Source organism: Chenopodium quinoa, unplaced genomic scaffold, assembly GCF_001683475.1.
Source record: "Chenopodium quinoa cultivar QQ74 unplaced genomic scaffold, ASM168347v1, whole genome shotgun sequence".
Classification (NCBI taxonomy): Eukaryota; Viridiplantae; Streptophyta; class Magnoliopsida; order Caryophyllales; family Amaranthaceae; genus Chenopodium; species Chenopodium quinoa.
The window spans coordinates 4,378,790-4,397,788 of NW_018742616.1; the positions used below are offsets into that span (position 1 = coordinate 4,378,790).

At 37.8% G+C, this 18,999-nt stretch overlaps 1 long non-coding RNA gene across 1 annotated transcript; it reads left to right on the top strand.

Annotated features, from left to right (window-relative positions):
- The first annotated feature begins 3,503 nt into the window (after nt 1-3,503).
- On the top strand, nt 3,504-8,805 carry LOC110721689. Its single transcript, XR_002511456.1, has 3 exons — nt 3,504-4,002; nt 7,684-8,261; nt 8,522-8,805. It is a non-coding gene; the product is annotated as an uncharacterized LOC110721689 (long non-coding RNA).
- Nucleotides 8,806-18,999: the final 10,194 nt, after the last annotated feature.

The following is an 18,999-nucleotide window of genomic DNA, read 5'->3' on the forward strand; positions in this document are numbered from 1 at the left end:
GACCAAACAACACTAATTAATTGTTTAAAGTTATTTAATTAAACAAGAAAAGAAAAGTGATTTATCTAAGTGCTCAGGAAACTAACCGTCCTCCTTTGTTTGCTAAATCTCGTTCTATGCGTTTATGGACTTTCCTCCTTCTTCGTACCTCCAAAGAATTAAATGGGATGGATTAGGGTTGAAGAGTAGTTGGGAAGAGAGGGGAAAATTAGTATGATAGTAATAGAATTTGAGAGATTAGAGTTTTCATAATTCTAGGGCTGAATTTCTGAATTTTCTGTTGTAATTAGGGCTAACGAAGACCCCTATTTATAAGTGTAGGAATCTAGGTTTAGGGTTTTAGAGCCACGCTGTTAGGTGGCACGCGCACCTCCTAGATTTGCGTTGGAGTGCCGAGTGCAACTTTATGACTTGCGCGCGGCAAGAGAGTTGCGCGCAGTGCGGTTTGCCTTATACGAAAACGCGTTTTTAAAACTTCCATAAATTTTGATTGCAAAGTCAGATTAAGGAAAATAAGATATCGGAAAGCTATGAATGTCTAATTTCCAATTCATCTATAATTATTTTAAAATCTATTTTGTATCCCAAGATATGACCGCTTTAATGCAAGGGTGGCGGTTTTAGGGCCCGGTTTAGTATTTTGATGATAACTTTTTCGTTTTAACTCGGAATTGAGCTTATAATATATCATTGGAAAGCTCTTTGAAAGGGATACACATATTTATAGGCCATTAACGGATATTATTGAAAGGAATGGTGTCATTCCAACAAGTGTATTATTCCGATAGAGGGTTCAGAATTATCGGAAAGCTAATTCTTCAGAAAGGTCAAGTGATCGGAATGCCTAGGTGGAGGCTGCTTCCGATCAGTGATATTAATGTACAATTAATATTACAGCTTAATCTTGACTGAACCCTTCGGGTCGAACCCAATCGAACAGCCGATCCGAGACGACGAATCAATCCGAAAGATTTGATGAGTCGTCGGAGTTTTACGAACAAAGACGTCGGATATCGAGCTTAGAGCGTCGAGATCGAGCGTCGCAAGTCAAGTCGAATTTAGAATTCGATGAGACGAGAAAAATCAACAAGTATGTGCTAAGCCGTAGCCTCGCATTGGCCTAGCCATGCGAGTGCTAGGCTAGCCTAGGCCACACACCCATACCGAGCTTGCTAGCATCGCATGCTAGCAGCGTTGGCTAGCTAGCTGGTATGGCAAGACTAGCATCGCTGGCGCGCTAGGCGTGCTAGCATGCTAGCGCCTCGCACATAGCAGCATTAGCGTAGCATCGCAAGGCCAGCTGCAGCACGCAAGTGTTGGCCCTCGCTAGCAACGTTGTGCGTGCTAGCCAAAGCAGTTCAGCCGTTGCAACGTGTTGTGCTTGCTTGCTAGCGTAGCAGCACGTCACTGTGTGTGCTAGCGCTATGTGCGTGTATGGCTAGCGAGCAATGCCAGGCACCAGCACCTAGCAAGCAAGGCCAGGCACCAGCGCCTAGCAAGCAGTACTAGGCACCAGCGCCCAGCATGCATGGTGTGCCTGCTGCGTGTGTGCGTAGGCTGGCTGGCCAGCAAGCCCTGCCTTGGTGCTAGGCGCCATCTTGGATCATTGCCTTGAGGAGCAAGGCTATGGTCCCCCCTTGGAAATGGTCCTTACCTAACCAATCATCCTCCATGTGCTACTTGTTGATTGTTTATTGCATTGCTTATTAATTTATTTTTGATTAAAATAAATTAGTAAGAAAATGCAATTCTCCTACATGGATGGGAGAAGGGAGATTCAAGTTTCCTTTCCCTATAAATACCCAAGTTTGGGTTTTGGGAAAAACCACTTGAGTAGAACTTAATGAGGCATGTTCCATTAGGTGAGAAAACCTCTAAGTTCGTAAAACTCCAAGTTTTTATTGGTCGAGTCCCGACTAACCTTCGGGACTTGGACCGTTCGGGTCGGGTTCGTGGGTACGAGCCGTTGGAGGCGTTCACACTAGTGACGCTCGAGCTTTCGAAGTAAGAGTTCGATTTGCGAGCGAAGCACGCATCGAGGGTATAACTTCTATCACTCCTTTTTAAATGTTGCTTAATTATGTTTATGCTTGTCTTAATTGCTTTAGTTATCGGGGCGGGTCTTGGGGGGTTTCCTTTCCGCGTAGTGTGGGTCACTACGAAACCCTACAATTATGTGGTTAATTGTTTTGATTGGCTCGGTTTTCAACAATGTAAGGTCCATTGAATCCAATCATTGCATTTGACGCATTTGGGTTAGTTATTAATCATGTTTAAGCATTTATGAGCACATTTTAGGCCTAATTAGTAATCGGACTAGACTCTAAGATAATTTGGTCTCAAATACAGGTTTTATCTCACTTCGTAATGTATTTCAGAATCAATAAACGCTTCAACTTTGATCTAGCATCACTACAAAAATAATGAGAATAGGCAACACCTAATATTGCAACACTAAAACAACTATTACCCTAGGTAACCTAAGGCAACAATTTTTAAATGTTACCATGAACTAAAATAATAATACTAGATCTGTGTGCAACAATTAAAAAGTGTTGCTATACACCATTAAAGACAACAATCACCTAAAATGTTGTTTTTCTCTTGTCTAAGGCAGCATTTTTAGGAAATGTTGCTGGAAAGATAAAAACAACATATTTGTTAGGTTTATGTTGATCATCTATGACATCATATCATTGAATACACAACATTAGCAATGTGTTGCTAATTATACTTCGTAAGATGTTTTTATCTAATTAAATGTTTTAAAAGAAAATTATGGGGTTGCTCTATTTTTTTTCTTATGTAACTTATAAATAATATTTAAAGGCAAATGAAGAAAAAATTATATCCTAGTTTCACTTATAAAATAGAGATAAGTGAAAATAAGATGAATAGAATGTACCTTACATCATTTTGATCTAAAAAATGAAAGAATAAATACAATAGAGGTATTAAAAAATAATTAGGTTATCCCAGGGTTAAGTATAAAATTATGTGCCCAAACCTACAAAATGAGGTCGGGCTTGTTTGGTGTTTTTTGGTCTGAGACCGAGGTTTGGCCGATCTAAAAATATATTCTTACGCTTAGACCTGCTAACGGACTAGGGTATTGTTGATCACCTCTAGAAAATTAAATAACAATTATATAACTCGAAAACAATTTTATTGGTTAAAAAACTTAGTTTATTTTTACAACTATTTTATTATGTTTGTTTCTGATTTTTATCAATTAAAAATATTTCTAATACTCTATTATCATGTATTTATTAAATATAAATCTCTTGGTTGATGTTGTATGTTTTTTTTTTTTAATTTATGAACCAACCTTTATTTTAAAAAAAATCAATTTATTTGAGTCTTCCCAAGTGTACGCATGCCGCAAATAGTCATACATCACTCCCTCCGTATTTGAATAAGTGAAACAATTTGATGTTTTGCACTATTCATCTAATTCACTTTGACTAATTTTTGTGCTTTATGCATAAGAATAAATATAGTCTTGTGGGTAATTTTTGAAAAATTGTCTCAATAAATAGTTTATTAATATGCAACTGTCACTAGTTGAAATACACAAATGTGCATCAACAAATGGGCACCGATGTTCGAAAAACAATGCATAAAACATAAGTCTAGACCCAAAAAAATTAAAAATCAGCTTAAATTAAATTAAAACTGGTGCCCTTAATCCCAAAAACATTAAAAAAAACTCGCTTCACTTCTCTTAGATCTCTAACCCTCTTTCCCTTTATCTCTGATCTCTCTCGCTCTCTATCTCTTTCTCTTTCATTCACCCCTTCCACCGCCGACGACCACTCTATCTCTCTATTTTTTACTCCACTTCTCATTCCCTCTCCTCTGCTCGTGGTCCACATTTTCTCACTCCTCGTTTCTCTCTGATACCTCAAAGTCTCCAGATCTACTTGCCGCAATGAATTGAAGTGCTGGTTATTCATCATCTTCAAGAGGCATGTCGATTCTTCTCCTAGTTTTCATACCCCTGTAATGCCTTTTCTTTATTTCTTTCATTATTTAGGGGTTTCTTACTTTTTTTGATTGATTTTTGTTTTCGGGTTATTTTGTTTCTAGAAATTTTCTCCGCTTAATTTGGTAGGATATTGACGATTGCAGTTCATTAATTGTTTATTTGACTGTGAAATTGACATTTAATTGCTGAATTTGTTTCTGGGTGTTCAAGATTTTGGGGTTTTTTTTTTTTTTTTTGACAAATTCGGTGGTGGGTGTTTGATGATTTAGGGTTTTATTTCTGAAATTGTTGATGGGTGTGTTTGTTTTCTTAATTCTATCTGGTGGGTATTGACAATTTAGAACTATATCCTGGTGAAATCTTCTCTGTTGTGTTGAAATTCTGCTAATTTTTGTTAATTAATTGTTGGTTTGCTTGATGTACGGAGTTCAAATTGCTTGTAGTTATAGGCTTGTAGCAAGGTTTCTGCTTATAGGTTTGTGTTTTGTCTACCCAATTTTAGGGTTGGGTAGGTTTTAGTTCAAGAATTTTAGTGATTTTGGAGTTGCGCTTAGTTGTTTGATTGCGTTATAATATATTGGATTTAGGGTTTTTTTTTTATTTTAGGCTCCGTTTGTTTTAAAGGAAAACAATTGTCATGGGAAATCACTTTTCAAGGAAAACAATTTTCAATGGAAACATGTTTTTATAAAAAGTTTTCCTTTGTTTGTTTGATTAGAGGAAAACATAAGGAGAAAAAGAAAGGAAGGTGGGAGGAGAGTATTAAGGAGAAGTAATAAGTGAAGAGGAAAATGTGGCATACCTTCTTTTTCTAAGGAAAACTGTTTTCCTTTTCTAAAGTGCAATTTTCCACCTTTAGAAAAGTTGTTTTCCATCTTTTATCAAAACAAACAGAGGAAAATGGAAAGATGAAGGAAAATCATTTTCTAGGAAAATATTTGTAAGGTTTCGTAGTGACCCGACACTACGCGGAAGGAAACCCACCAAGACCCGCCCCTTAATTAAAGCAATTAAACAAGCATAATAAACTTAATCAAACAAGATTAAGGACAAGAATTATACCTTTGATGCGTGCTTCGCTCCTAAAGAGCTCTTACTTCAAAATCCCAAAAAGACGAGATCTCCGACGGATCGTACCCTCGACCCGACCCGAGCGTCCCAAGTCTTGAAGGTTAGTCAAGACCCGGACAAAATAACTATGAGTTTTACGAATCAAAGGTTTACTCTTTTCTTAGAGTTGCCTTTTTAATTCCACTCAAGGTTGTATTCTCAAAATCCCAACCAAGTGGGTATTTATAGAGAATGGGGACTTGAAACCCCTTTTCATGATCAATGTGGGATCATGTGCAATTGCAATAATTTATTTAATTCTAAAATAAATAATTATGCAAAACAATCACAAGCCAACAAGTGGCAAAAGGAGAGAATGGGTTAGGTGAGGACCATATCCCATGGGGGGGACCATTGCCTTGCTCCCCAAGGGAAGCTTGGTGGCTTTGGTCCCCACTTCCCCTTCAAACCGCCACTTGCAAGGCAGCTAGGTTGGCTGCCACCTGGCGCTGCCGGCACGCACATCCAGCTAGCTTGCTTGGCTGGCGCACCATGCATCACGCACCAATGTGCCCAGCGCCACTATCGCACGCACAGCATGCATCGCCCAGCTAGCACTTGCTGGGCATCGCTGGCGCTGGTGCCTTGCTGCCGCAGGCATACGCACACACATATGCGTGGTGCTGCCTTGCTGCTATCGCAGGCACACACACACGCATATGCGTGGTGCTGCCTAGCCATCAACATGTGCAGCGATGCATCGCCCAGCTAGTGCCTGCTGGGCATCGCTGATGCTGGCCCTCGCATCCCTCGCTGCACTTCACGCATTGCCAACCCACACATTGCTAGCCCATACGCACATGCACACACTCGCACTAGCCAGTGCCTAGCACTGCTTGTGCTTAGGTGCGAGGCATGCGCACACGCACACGCACATGCATGCGTGGTACTGCTGCCTAGCACCTAGCCAGCCATTGCACGCACACGCACCAGCCCACATGCATTAGCGCGGCTGCTGTGAGAGGCCAGTGTGCGAGGCTGCGAGGCACACACGCACACACACGCATGCCCCTGGCATTGCGATGGTGCTTGTGCGTGGTGCCAGGCCTTGCGATGGTGCCTAGCAAGGCCTGTGCGCTGCGATAGGGCACCACATGCACCCAGGCACCACGCTAGCATACTGCTAGCTGTTATGGGCTATCTGGTGCCTGTGTGGCCTGCGATGGCTGCCATGCGCACCTAGGCACCCATGCTAGCATGCTGCTAGCTTGCGATGGGCTGCCAGGGTGCGCCTTGGCTGCGATGGTGTCTAGCACATCATGGTGCGCCTAGCACACACATGGTGCACCTAGGCATGCTATGAGCTAGCCTGGCCTAGCTACGGCTACGCTCATACTTGTTGCTTGTGATTTTGCGACGCTCGGTATCGACGCCCTAGGCTCGATTTCCGACGTCTGTATTCGTAAAAATCTGTCGACTCATTAAATCCTTTCGGATCAATTCGACGTCTCGGATCGGAGATTCGAATGGGTTCGACCCGAAGGGTTCAGTTAAGATTAAGCTGTAATATCAATTGTACCTCGATATTACTGATCGGAAGCGGCCTCCACCTAGGCATTCCGATCACTTGACCTTACTGAAGAATTAGCTCTGTAATAATTCTGAACCCTCTATCGGAATAATACACTTGTTGGAAGGACACCATTCCTTTCAATATTTTCCACCAAAACAAACAGAGCCTTAATTTTTTGTGATTTGAGGAAATTGTTATGTGTTTATGCTTGGTTGAAGAGTATTGATTGACATTCTGTTCTCTAATTTTCAATTTTTCAATGCAATACTCTTCTAAGTGATTAAGTTTTAACTACTGACAATGTTCTTGATTATGGTGTCTTGGTCATTCTTGTTAGAACTCAATAGCTGTTAAAAGAGGCATATCCTATACTAGTCTCTTGCTCACATTCAGGGTATACATGTTGGTGTGTAGGCTTTCATTTTATGGTGTTTTTAGCTTAAAAGTTGAAATTGTTGTTACTAACTTATTACTCATTCTTACTGCGCGGAGTAGTTTGCTAAATATTCGCATTATTGGTGACTTGGTACTTACCTGATGTTGCTTCTTTCATATTTTTACCGTAGCAATACATTGATTTGTGATATTATACTATACATAGAAGTTCTTTTAATGCATTGGATCCGAACCCTTAGCTCATAGACCAACTAAATATGGTGGTGCGAATATACTTGTCTAATTGGCTAGTCAACTTTTAGGGATCTTCTAAATCAATTTCATTATGGGGGGGGGGGGTTACTTTCAGATTTAATATGATGTGTCAGAAGATACAATAACATTTCACCAAATTGCTTATCTTTCTTTTTCTTGTATCAATCTATTCAAACATTTCAAGAAATTGTTTTTACAACTTTAGACTCTTAAGATTACATTTGGTGTTACTTAAATGTTTGAGCTTTTGAGAATGAGGGAATGCTCTTTATATCAGTTGTTTGAGTTCAGCTATATCATCTGTTTGACTTATTGCTGGAGTGATGGGTCAAATACTCTTTTGCTTGTTTCCTTCTACAAGTTTTTTGAATTACGGTCAAGTGTAGCTTAATTTGTGTTGTGTTGTGTTGTAAAATGCCAGGGATTCTTGATTGAGGCATACAGATTGACGGCCTTGGAATCAAGAGTTTCATGACATATGAAAGCAATGTCCTCTTTGATTTCCGTTTCATGATTGATTGTAATGTTGTTGGTGGGAACTAAATTGAGGTTCCTGTTGGAAAATTTAGGGCGACTGGCAAAAACTTGTCCTCTTGCCAGCTGGAATTTGATTGATTGTATCCTCTTTATTTAAATTTCTTTTCCTGATTTAGGTTTCTTACTTATGAATGTTAGGTCCATTATCATGTTAAACTTTGGTATACCGTACTTTTTCATTGTTGCAGAAACATTATATTGTTGCATTAATGAAGGAAGTTGAAAAGAAGCATGCTAAGAGTTGAAGCTATGCAAAAAAATTACAAGGATAAAAGACAACAAGATAGAAGGGAAATGGCAAATGGTCTTCGCTCCATCTTTTCTCAACTTCAGCAACAAAATCCTCAAATGTATTTTGATCTAAGCATGTTTGGCTCTTTCTTTTTTGATAATAAATCTGAGAAGGATGGTAATTTGACAGAGATGCTTTAACTTCATTCTTTATCTTCTACATCCAAGAAGGTACAAACCCCTTGATTACTATGCTATGCAAAGTAGTAGAGGTAGATATTGACAAAGGTTTTGATTTTTTTTTATTTTTTTTTTTTGGTGCATTTGAAAGATAATATGAAGCTTAATTGTTCGTCTTAGCAAACAAAATTATCCAAGCCTTTCTAACTTTCATTTTATACATTTTTTTTTTGTAATTTTTATTATGTCATTAGTTACACATTTACATTGGTACATTTGAAATATATTTATTCTAGACTTTTTTTTTCTAGGGATTGAATATTATGGAAAGTGAGCAAGAAGATAGAAGATGAAGAAGGCAGCAAGTAGAAAGAAGAATGTGATGGCATCGATCAATTTGAATTTTCTTTAAATTCTTCATTGTTATTTATCATTTGGACACATTTTTTTCTTCAATTTATTAGCTAGACTAAAATTATGCCTGCAATATATACTCTAAAACAGGTTATTGAGATGTATTTGTCTTAAAAACATGTTGATATTGTTTTTTTTTGTTTTTTTTATTATTACAAATTTACTACTTTTGAATTATTTAGTTAAATGTTTACAACATATTTTGATGTTAAACATTTTTCTTCTATAGCAACTTCACAAGAATACAATGATACATTATTTCCACCCTTTTAACATAGTATAACAATAAATGATTACTTACAATACGAAAAAAGTTGATTCATTTTAGTTTTTCAATGTATATAAAATAATATTTAAAGCGTTGTCTTAAATATGTTTGACAACACTTATGTATTGTTACTAGCAAATACATCAATAGAAAGGTTGTTTCATACTATGACATAAGGTGATAACTTTGAATTATCTCCTTAGATGGCAACATTTTTCATTTGTTGCCTTTAGAAAAGTGTTGCCTTAGGTATCATTTTACCTTAGCCTTGAAAATTGTTTCCTTTGAATAAAAAAGTGTTGCTTTAGGAATAGACAACGAGGGCATAAACTACGCCTAACATGTGTTGCCTTACCTACAAAGCAACACTTTTTTTATATAAGGCAATAGTTTTACGCTGTTGCCTATGCTTTATATGGAGAACAGGTTTTTGTAACATCATCACACTTCTCGTCAGAACAAGAGGCCAAAAAGAGGTGTCTACACCTTGTATTTATGTTTACTCAAACTTTAGGTGATTGAATTCTTTTGATCCAGCCCTTTGTAATTGCTATTAACCTAGAAGAATCGCCAAGCAATAAGGAATTCGGCCTTTGAAGTTTTAGATATTATAGTTTAGACATAGAAATTGGAGTCATTGCAATTACCAACGAATCAATAAGGATCCTTTTTTAGGTTTAGGATATGGGAATAGAGAGTTCAAATCAAAATAATATTTTTATTATTGTGTCAATGATAAATTAAAAACTTGTACGAAAATTTAGGGGTGTAAATGAACCGATCCGACCAATAAACTATTTAAGTTCGAGCTTTGAAGCTCATTCATGTTTGTTTATTAAATAAATGAGTCGAGCTTGAACAAATTTTAAAGCTCGTGTAATAAATGAGCTTGAACACAAACATAGATATAAGTTCATGAACAACTCGTTTATTTATGTTCACGAACTACTCGTCTATTTATATTCACGAACTACTCATTTATTTATGCTCATGAGTTACTCGTTTATCTCAAAGACACAAAGTGCTTTTATGAGAAATATGATATAAATTGGTCATTTATAACTTTTTATAAATTATTGACTTATTCACAATTGTTAATTTAATTTTTAAGTTTATATTTAGGATTTAATTATTATGCTAATTTTGAGTTTTTCAACTGTCAAAAGTACAAAGTAATAAGCTCGTAAATTAGAGAAGCTCGTTTATTATGAAGCTTGTTCATGAAAAATGCTCTTTTAGCAATTCGTTTAATAAATGAGTCGCCCACACAAACCGTTCGCGAACATATAATGTATAGTGTACCAAATGAGCCGAGCTTGAAATTTTTTTTGAGCTCACTAGAATGCTCAAGATCGTGCTAGGACTCGTCTAAATTAAACGAGCTTGAACATGAACAAGGTAGTATTCGATTCGGGTCGGATCGGCTCATTTACACCCCTGTATGAAATAGTATTCTTTATTTCCTTTCAAGTCAATTTGAGCTCTTAGAAAACGCATGTATTATTATAAGATAAATAATTTCTATGGTTACCTAAAATTATTACAAACTTTTCTAGAAACATTTGTTTCCATTCATTGGGGTTTTATATATTTTGTTTCGAAAATCCAATTATTGGACAAAATTAATCAATTAAGTTTTATGACATGTAAATTTTGGTGCAAAGTTAGTTGACAACTTCATTATGCTCCTAGTTGCTTGTACATATTGCCTAATTTATGATCAAACGATGATTAAAAAAAAAAAAATTGTGCCTCACGCTAAGGATAGAAAAATAATTGATCACTTGTTTTTCCCCATAATACGCATAATTTATCGTGCTAAATATCCGTAGCACATTTTTAGTCTAAAGTACAAAATTACGCTTCAAGTACAAGTTGATGCTTCATCATTGACTTTTAACCAACAAGTACTAACAACCAAGTGAGGTCAAACGTATCAATTTCAACAAATTCTTACGATAATGTTTATTGAGTAATTGATATTCTCTTGCCTTTAAATTCTAATATCTAACTTGTTCAACGAAATAAACATTGAAATAAATCGCCCACGTATCATTTATATTTCTTTTAATAAGTACCAAAAGGCGGTGAGTGGTGACTAATTAATGAATTTGTATTTATTTGGTTAATACTACTTCTATTTTTTTTTTTTTTTTTTTTTTGGTTTCTCCCATTTAACTCTCTACATTAACCTGGGTCGGGTTGACCCGTGAGGAGTTTCGACCCGGTAGGACTTTACATCTTACCAATAAAAAATATAAATAGAAAAAAATAATAACTCTACACGGGCTCCAAATGTATTTTAATATGTAAATAGTGTGTAATCCGGGCGTTGTCTCGGGATGTAACTTTGAGTATTTTTTTTTTAATAAACTTATTGAGTATTTGGAATATAATATTGAATATTGAAGAGAATATAAAGAGTAATATGAGTCTTTTTTGTTTTTAGTTTAGATGTTATTTTGTATTCTACATTTAAATACATTCATGTAGATGAATAGAGCAAAAATTATTGCTAGTTAATATGGCAAGACATGTGGTATTCATTCCATGAGATTAGGGGTTCAAACCTCTATCTATCAATTTTTTTAGTTGACATTACCATGAATTAATGAGTGTGATGACGTCACACGATGCCATGGGTTATTGAGTGGTGACGGGCACACGTGGCACATAAACGTTTTTAGGAACGTTTTTTAATATATAAGTATAGATATAGATGTATCTCCATATTCATACGCGTAAAACTTATAAATATTTTATGTTAATAAAAATACAAATGAGACGAATCAAATAAGATGTCATATAACTATATTATCTTTGATACATTAAATAGAATTCATAGTCAAAGTATTTAAAGTTTGACCCATATATTAGCAATGGGACAAATATAATAGACACGGATATTTTGTCCCATCATGACTATCCTACATTATTTCGAACATTTTGATCAACACAAAAATTTATGCAAATAAATAGATTTTTTTATTTAAAATAGTTGGTAGTGGAATATTATTATACATAAGTCAGTTTTTTAAAAAAAATTATATAATAGGATTATTTTATTGTATTTGGTAGGATATTATTTAACTAGATTAGTCTTGTACGATGCACGGTTTTGATAATAAAAACTTTACTTGTCAGTGTGTAATATAAATATTTTAAGCAAAACATAATAAATAGTATCCCTCTCGTAAGATTAATAGAGCTAAAATAAAGGACATGATGTTAAATATTCTAATTAACTTCTTAGTTATAATAAAATTTTAAAAATGTTATCATTTGTTTTTAATTCATTATAGATATTTTGAAGAATCAATTTAATAAAGAGTGGAAAATCCAAACTCTACAATCACTAATAAAATGTAGGAGATTGTATTATTTATTTATTTTGAAATATATGTAAGAGAAAAAGAATGTGAAAGAGACCAACCGTCATTTATTTTTACTCCATAGGAAATTGTGTAGTTAGACAATTTAGTCATAAAAGCATTATAGAAAAATGCATAATTAATCGATCATTTCCAAACATTAGCTTTACCTTGAAAAAGAAAAAAAGAAAGAAAAAAAAATGATGTCAATAATAGTTTTGGAGGGAAATTCTTTTATAAGAAGGCGACAAATAGACTGTGATGATGATGTCAGTGCTATTTACTTTACTACTCCATTTGTCCCTAATTTTGCTCAATTTGACTTTTCATGTTTTTCGAGACGTGTGTTAAAATGTATATATCTCCATTTTTATGAGTGTAAAATTTATAAAAATTTCATATAAATAAATTTTACAATTAGACGAATCTAACAAGATCTCATATGAGTATATTATCTCATATCGATTAATGTGAATTTGTGGTTAAAGTTATTAGAAGTTGACCCAAATATTAGCTATAGAGCAAAAAAAAAAAGATGGACAGATGAAGTAATAGTTATGGATAAGATGTCACTTGACTATATGATCTCTAATGAATCAACTAGCTTTTGCTTAACTAGCAAAAATTTAAGCAAAATGAATAGTTAAGTTTGGCCTTTGTGAACCTTGACCTTATTACTGTTATGTTGGGCCTTAAATAAAAGCTTGGTTTAAAATACCAAACACAAGATTTGGACAGGCACGGCCACTTAAAAATGCTTATAGAATTGAGGCCCAATGGTCAGTGATGGTTCTTTACTGAGGCTAGTCCAAAAGTGTGGTCAGTAGCATATTGGGTCATAAGGTCATAAGAAGGTTGACGGGTAGAAATGGCTCTTTGTCAAGGCTGTTAATATAGGTCATGATAAACGGGTTGCAAGTCAATAACAAGTCAATTATTGAAGAGCTAAATAAACGGGTGATTAAAATGAAGAAAAAGGTAGGAGATAAAAATAAGAACAAATGAGTTTGATTTTTTTTTTTTTTTTTTTTGGAAGATAAGTAATTTTATTACCAAAAAAAAAGGAAGGCGGAATACAACCATACAAAAACAAGGCAACACACCAAAACTACACAAGCCCTAAGGCAACCAACCCCTCCAAAACCCCATCCTAGTGTAGACCACCTTCTAGGAAAGGTCCCTACATCTAGGAGGGGAACTACCTGGCCTCAAGCTGCGAGCCACCTTCTATGAAGGGTACTCAAAGCAAGGACCAGGACAAAACAGAAACTACAGCCCAGAAACAGAAAATACAACATCAACATTCATAAACAATTCTCAGGAATACTGCTCTTCAACTGGTACAACCACTTGCAATGAGCTCTTTTCCGCGTATTATCAATGAGCTGCTGAATCCTCGAGGTTATTTCAATACAGATGGCTTTACAAAGTTTCACTGGGAGAATAATAGCCTTGTTCCAGTACGCATGGTTTCTAGCAAACCACAAGTGATAAACACAAGCACTGAGCCCTGCTAAAGCAGTTCTTTTCCAAATCAAGTCCTTGCTGTGTCGCAGCCAGTGCTTCCAGGATCTTTCTAAACAAAAGTGCCTTTCTTTTATGCCCAGCCATGATCCAACCATCTTGATACAAGCTCTACTGTAAGGACATTCAAAAAAGTGATGCTTATGAGTCTCATTTGTTTCACCACAAAGTAAACAGGTAGCATCCTCACAGCAGCCATGAATTTGATTATTGACAAGCCAAATAGACGAGTAAGACAAATGGAAAAAAAAAGTGGGAGATAAAAATAATTTAGCCTACTAGAGGTATATTTGATACACTTTTCGTTTTGTATAAGTGTTGGGTTTTTCAAATCAATCATTTTTTCAAAAGTAATAATCTTACTTTTGAGAAATTTGGAAATATCCTTCCTATAACATTAATCTTCACAAAACATGGGGTTGGGGTTGAAGACAAAGGGATCGGAGGTGAAGCTGGCTCTAATGAGAAAGGAGGGTTGAAGCATCGGTAAACCAAGGGAGAACAGTGTTGAAGCCGTATATCGTTCTCCAATTTCCCCCTTTTCTTTTTCCCTTTCTCTATTCAGAACTGAAGTGAATAGCGTGATTTTTTTTGCAAAAAAAAATTTATGGGCTTATGGCCATTGGTAAACCCTTAATAATTTTTTTAAATTTTTTTTTTAATATACTAGTACAATCTTACTGATGGATTAAGGCCATAAGAAAAGAGAAAATATACAATTTGACTTTACCGATGTCAATGGATAAAAGTTGTCGGTAAAGTTTTACTGTTGTCTTGGCCATTAGAAAAAATAAAATAAAAATTAAAGTCATCAGTAATTCCGACGACTTTAAATATCATTGGAATCTTCGCATTTTACCGATGGAGTAATAAGTAGGCCATCGTTATTTGCCTCTTCTCTTGTAGTACAGTGTACATTTTAGACGATAAATTTAGGTGTTGTTTGGTTGCATAATACTTTTCTTGGAATTTCAATTTCCTAGGAAGTTTCCAAATGCTTTTGTGTTTGGTTAACAAAAGCATGGGAATTGGAAATTCCAAGGAAGTGAAAATTCCTACAATGTTTAGGAAATCATTTACCAACTCCCCCCTTGGTAAATGCAAATTCCTGTGTCAATTACAATTTCCCATTCTTAACCAAATACAAATACTTATTTCCTAAGAAATTGACAAGGTAATTTATTTCCAATTGTTTTGGGTGAAAACAATAGGTCGAGGGTTTCCTACACAGAAAACACACGTAAACTGGCCTCGAGGGTTGTGCCGAGGATGGCCCCTCGATGTCGAAGTCAGTATAGTGTCTAGAGAGAGAAAGATATGCAAGAGAATTAATGCTTGAGGCTTAAAGTGAATGAATTGAGAGAGAGAGAAGTCAAGGCTTTTACACCTTACTCAAATAAATAAATTGGGCCTTGAGGTCAAATGGGCTTGTCATGTTTATTGGGCCTTTGATTGACTTTGCATGTATTAGGAGAGTTGAACCTTCTTTTGGGCTTTGTAATTGAATCATTTGTGGACCAGCCCAATTGAAGTAAATTGGACCCAAAAAACTTGCCCCCAGACCCGATTCAGAAGTTTGGCAAGTTGGGTTTTGGCTTGCAAAGTGGAGGGAAGCAAATGATTAATTAACATTTAAATTATTGCAATTATTGAGGCAATAACGGCAGTTTGGAGTTGATTTGGAATTTGGATGGTTTAGTTGGCGGTTAATCAGAGAAGAAGATGGAAAGGTGGATCATTGAAGTGGAGTTAGTGGAGGTGTTAGTGGTGCGGACTCCCAAGATTCCCATTTCTGGGAGGTATTTAAGCCACTAGTTCCACTTTCTCTCCTCATTTCATTTTGCTAACCTCGAATTTTTTCTCGCTAATTACCGTTGCTAAACCTTTTTTCTTCTCTCGCTCATATTCAGCAATCCGAAGGTCAAAACTGAAATTTGTTGCTCCGAACTTATAGATCGGCCAATTCCCCATCTAATCAAGATAATTTTCTCAAAATTTTCTTCAGTTTTCTTAATTTTTTTAGTACCCCCTTTTTTTCCGTTTTATCGCACCACCACTGTGAAAAATAGCCGGCGACCGTGGAAAGAAAAGGTGAAGTGTAAGCCGAGCATTGAAGAAGAAGAAGAGGTTTCGCAATTGACTTTGCGGCGGAACTGTACCTTGGCGATGATGCCACCCCTTAGCGACCACAACCCTAGGGCTAGAATCGGTGCCGCCGCCACTTTTATCGGCACTGCAATTAGTGTCGTTCGTTTGACTACTTTGCCGCCTTGGGCTTCGAGATCGGCTAGCACCTCCGGCCGAAGCGTGGCTTCAGCATCTAGGCCTCTACCTCCTGAGAAAAAGGAATGGCTAGACCAAGTGGCGAACGCGGGCATTATGTCGTCTCCCCCTTATGGCTGGTGGATTGGGAATGATGCTGAGTTCTACTTTACCTAGAAAATTGAGATTTGCTATGTAATTATGGAGGAAGATGGGTATTGGTGCCGAATGCCCTCTTCGGATGAAAGGATTCACCGCCCTCCGCTAGGCTACATCAGGGTTTACTCCCGTCAGTTGCAGTACGGGCTTCGATTCCAACTTCATTCATTTGTAACTTCGGTGCTAAATGGGTACAACATCTCGTGGTGCCAGCTAACCCCTATGAGCATCCGAAGGCTGATGTCGTACCTTTGGGTGTGTTTGTTTTTCGAACTTACGCCGAGCGTCCATTGATGTCGTTGCACGCATAAGCTAGTCTTGAATGTCCATGCCAACAAGCACCATGGTCCTGGTTGGTGGCAAATTAAGGACGAAAAAGGATACCTTTCAATTTGGCTGAATGATACCTCGGACAAGGACTTGACGGGTTAATGGATCTGGCTAAAGGCGCCCCAGGACAAAGAACATCCAAACTACTTCGGTGCGCCGAGGTCTGAGGCAGCCAAATCCCGAAATAGCCAGCATTGGTTATGATGAGTTCTCAGAGGCGGACCTGAAGCAAATGGAACATTTCGGCCAGTCCACCGTGCACGAGGCTGTTGGCCGAATGAAGACTGTCCCTACTACTTGACTGCCCTGTTGCCACTACATCTTCCAAGAGAAGATGCTTGCTGTCTTCGGCCTCAACCGAAGATACCAAGGCGGTAAGGAGCTCGGTTGGGGTCGAGGACTATTTTTTATTTCTTTTGTTCTTTGATGTTTGTTTTCTTCGCCAAAGCTAACTGTTTTTTGTCTTTTCAGTGCGGTACGAAGAGAACTTAGGCATCAATTACGAGGTTCTCAGAATCACTTAGGAGAGGAATCTGATCACCAATACTTTGAAGATCACTGATTCGAAGGATCGACCTCTTAGCTTGCATGAGAAGAGGTTTCAGGTAGTTAGCGCGACTGAGTACCGGCAACTGAAACCTTGGTGGAAGAAGAGTGACCCATTACCGAGGAACAAGCTGCTGCAGCTCGTGCCTCTGCTGCTGTTGAGAGTTTCGTTGCTGTTGGGACTTTTGCTCCTGTTGCCGAGCGAGCTGAAATAGCTGCTCCAGGAGTTGAAGGATGTGAATACGAAGACGAGCGTCTACTCAAAACTTCGATAAACATTCAAACTTGACTTGTTTATTGTTTTTGTTTTGGTGTTATTTTTTGGTACTAATATGGTTCCTTGCCCCCCTTGTTCGTTCTTCTACAGTCTAACGAAGAAGAAAGGGACAAGAGAAAGCCTGCTAAAGTTGTCCCAGAGTCATCCTCAGACTAAGAAATGTCTCGGCCGAGTAAGAGGAGAGATGTTATCAAGCCGAGGCAATTTCAAATTGCCCTTGTTCCGCCGAAGAAGCCTCGGCTAGATGAGGAGAAAATAGAAGAGACCAAGGAGAAAACTCCTCCTCCTCCTCCTCCTCTAGATACTCCCGCCGAAGAAGAGGTTCAGCAAAAAACTCCTCCTCCTGAACCATTAGTCAGCGTTCCGGAGACTGAATCCAGAGAGAAGAGTCCTCCTCTGCGCTCTTCGTCCTTGCCTCGAGAAGAACCTTTTACAGACGATATTCAGAGGGAAATTGATGCTCTTTTGCTGCATCAACCCGAAGACGATGTGAAGGTTCTGGGGGAGAAACTAGAGGAATTTTAAGATGAGGGCTTGAAGAAGGATGTTGAGGCCGAGAAAGAAATCGAGGAAGTTCCTTCAGCGAAGGAATCAGTCTTTCAAGACCTTCCAATCTGCTGACATGGGTTTCACTTCGACCCCTCTTCTCCATGTTCCTGACAGCACAAGGGAGATTCTCTGGTTACACCGAGACTCGGCCGTGGCCTTCTTCAGCGACCTATCGAGCAGGTCTGAAGTGGAGAGGGCAAGGATTTAGTCACTCCAAGCTACAACTTGGATAGTTGAGCCTTCTGTGAGGGTTCCAGATCCCTTCGTTGATACCTAGAATTGAAGCTGCTGATGTAGATAAGGCGCTTGGCGCTTACACATTTTATTTAAGCTTCTTTTTCGTTTTCTTTTTTTTTTGTTTTTTTTTTTTTTTTGTAACTGCTATGCTTTGGCTGACCGGTATTTTTTTTTTTTTTACCTCCGCAGGCTGTTCAGAACCACACTCTGGCCGTGGAGATAAACGAGGAGCTAAGGTTCAAACAAGAGGACGCCAAAATTCGAGCTGGTCTCGCTGAACTCAAGGCCAAAGCTGCTGAGGAAGAAGTTGCTGCTGCGAGGGAAGCCTCGTAGACCATGGTCCAGAACTTGGAGAAGTACATATTCCCTATTTTGGATTAAGGGTCCAAGTTGCTGAAGAAGTATGGGGTTGAGGACATCCCTGGCCTCGAATCTCGGATCAAGGAGATACAATAGCGACAAGAGAAAACTGAGCAGATGATGGCTGAGGAGTTCAAGCAAAGATCATTCACTGCCGGAGAGGAGTCGCTGAGAAGCCAGACTGAGCTACAAAATGAGATTCAGTGGCTTCTGAATGAGCTGAACGCCAAACAGGTGAATCCTCCAAGTCTTAGAACGAGCTCAAAGAAGCTCAGGATTTGCTGAAGGCCTAGAAGGAGGAGGCTGACCAGACTAAGACCGAGCTCGAGAAAGCTTAGAATCTACTAGCAGTCCGGATCTACACCCAAGCCGAATATGACGAGGGTTATGAGAATGGATTCAATGTGGCTCAGCGTATGTCATTCCATAATGATCCTAACATTGATTGGGATCAAGTGGAGGTCTGGGATTCGGATGAAAAGGATGTTCACC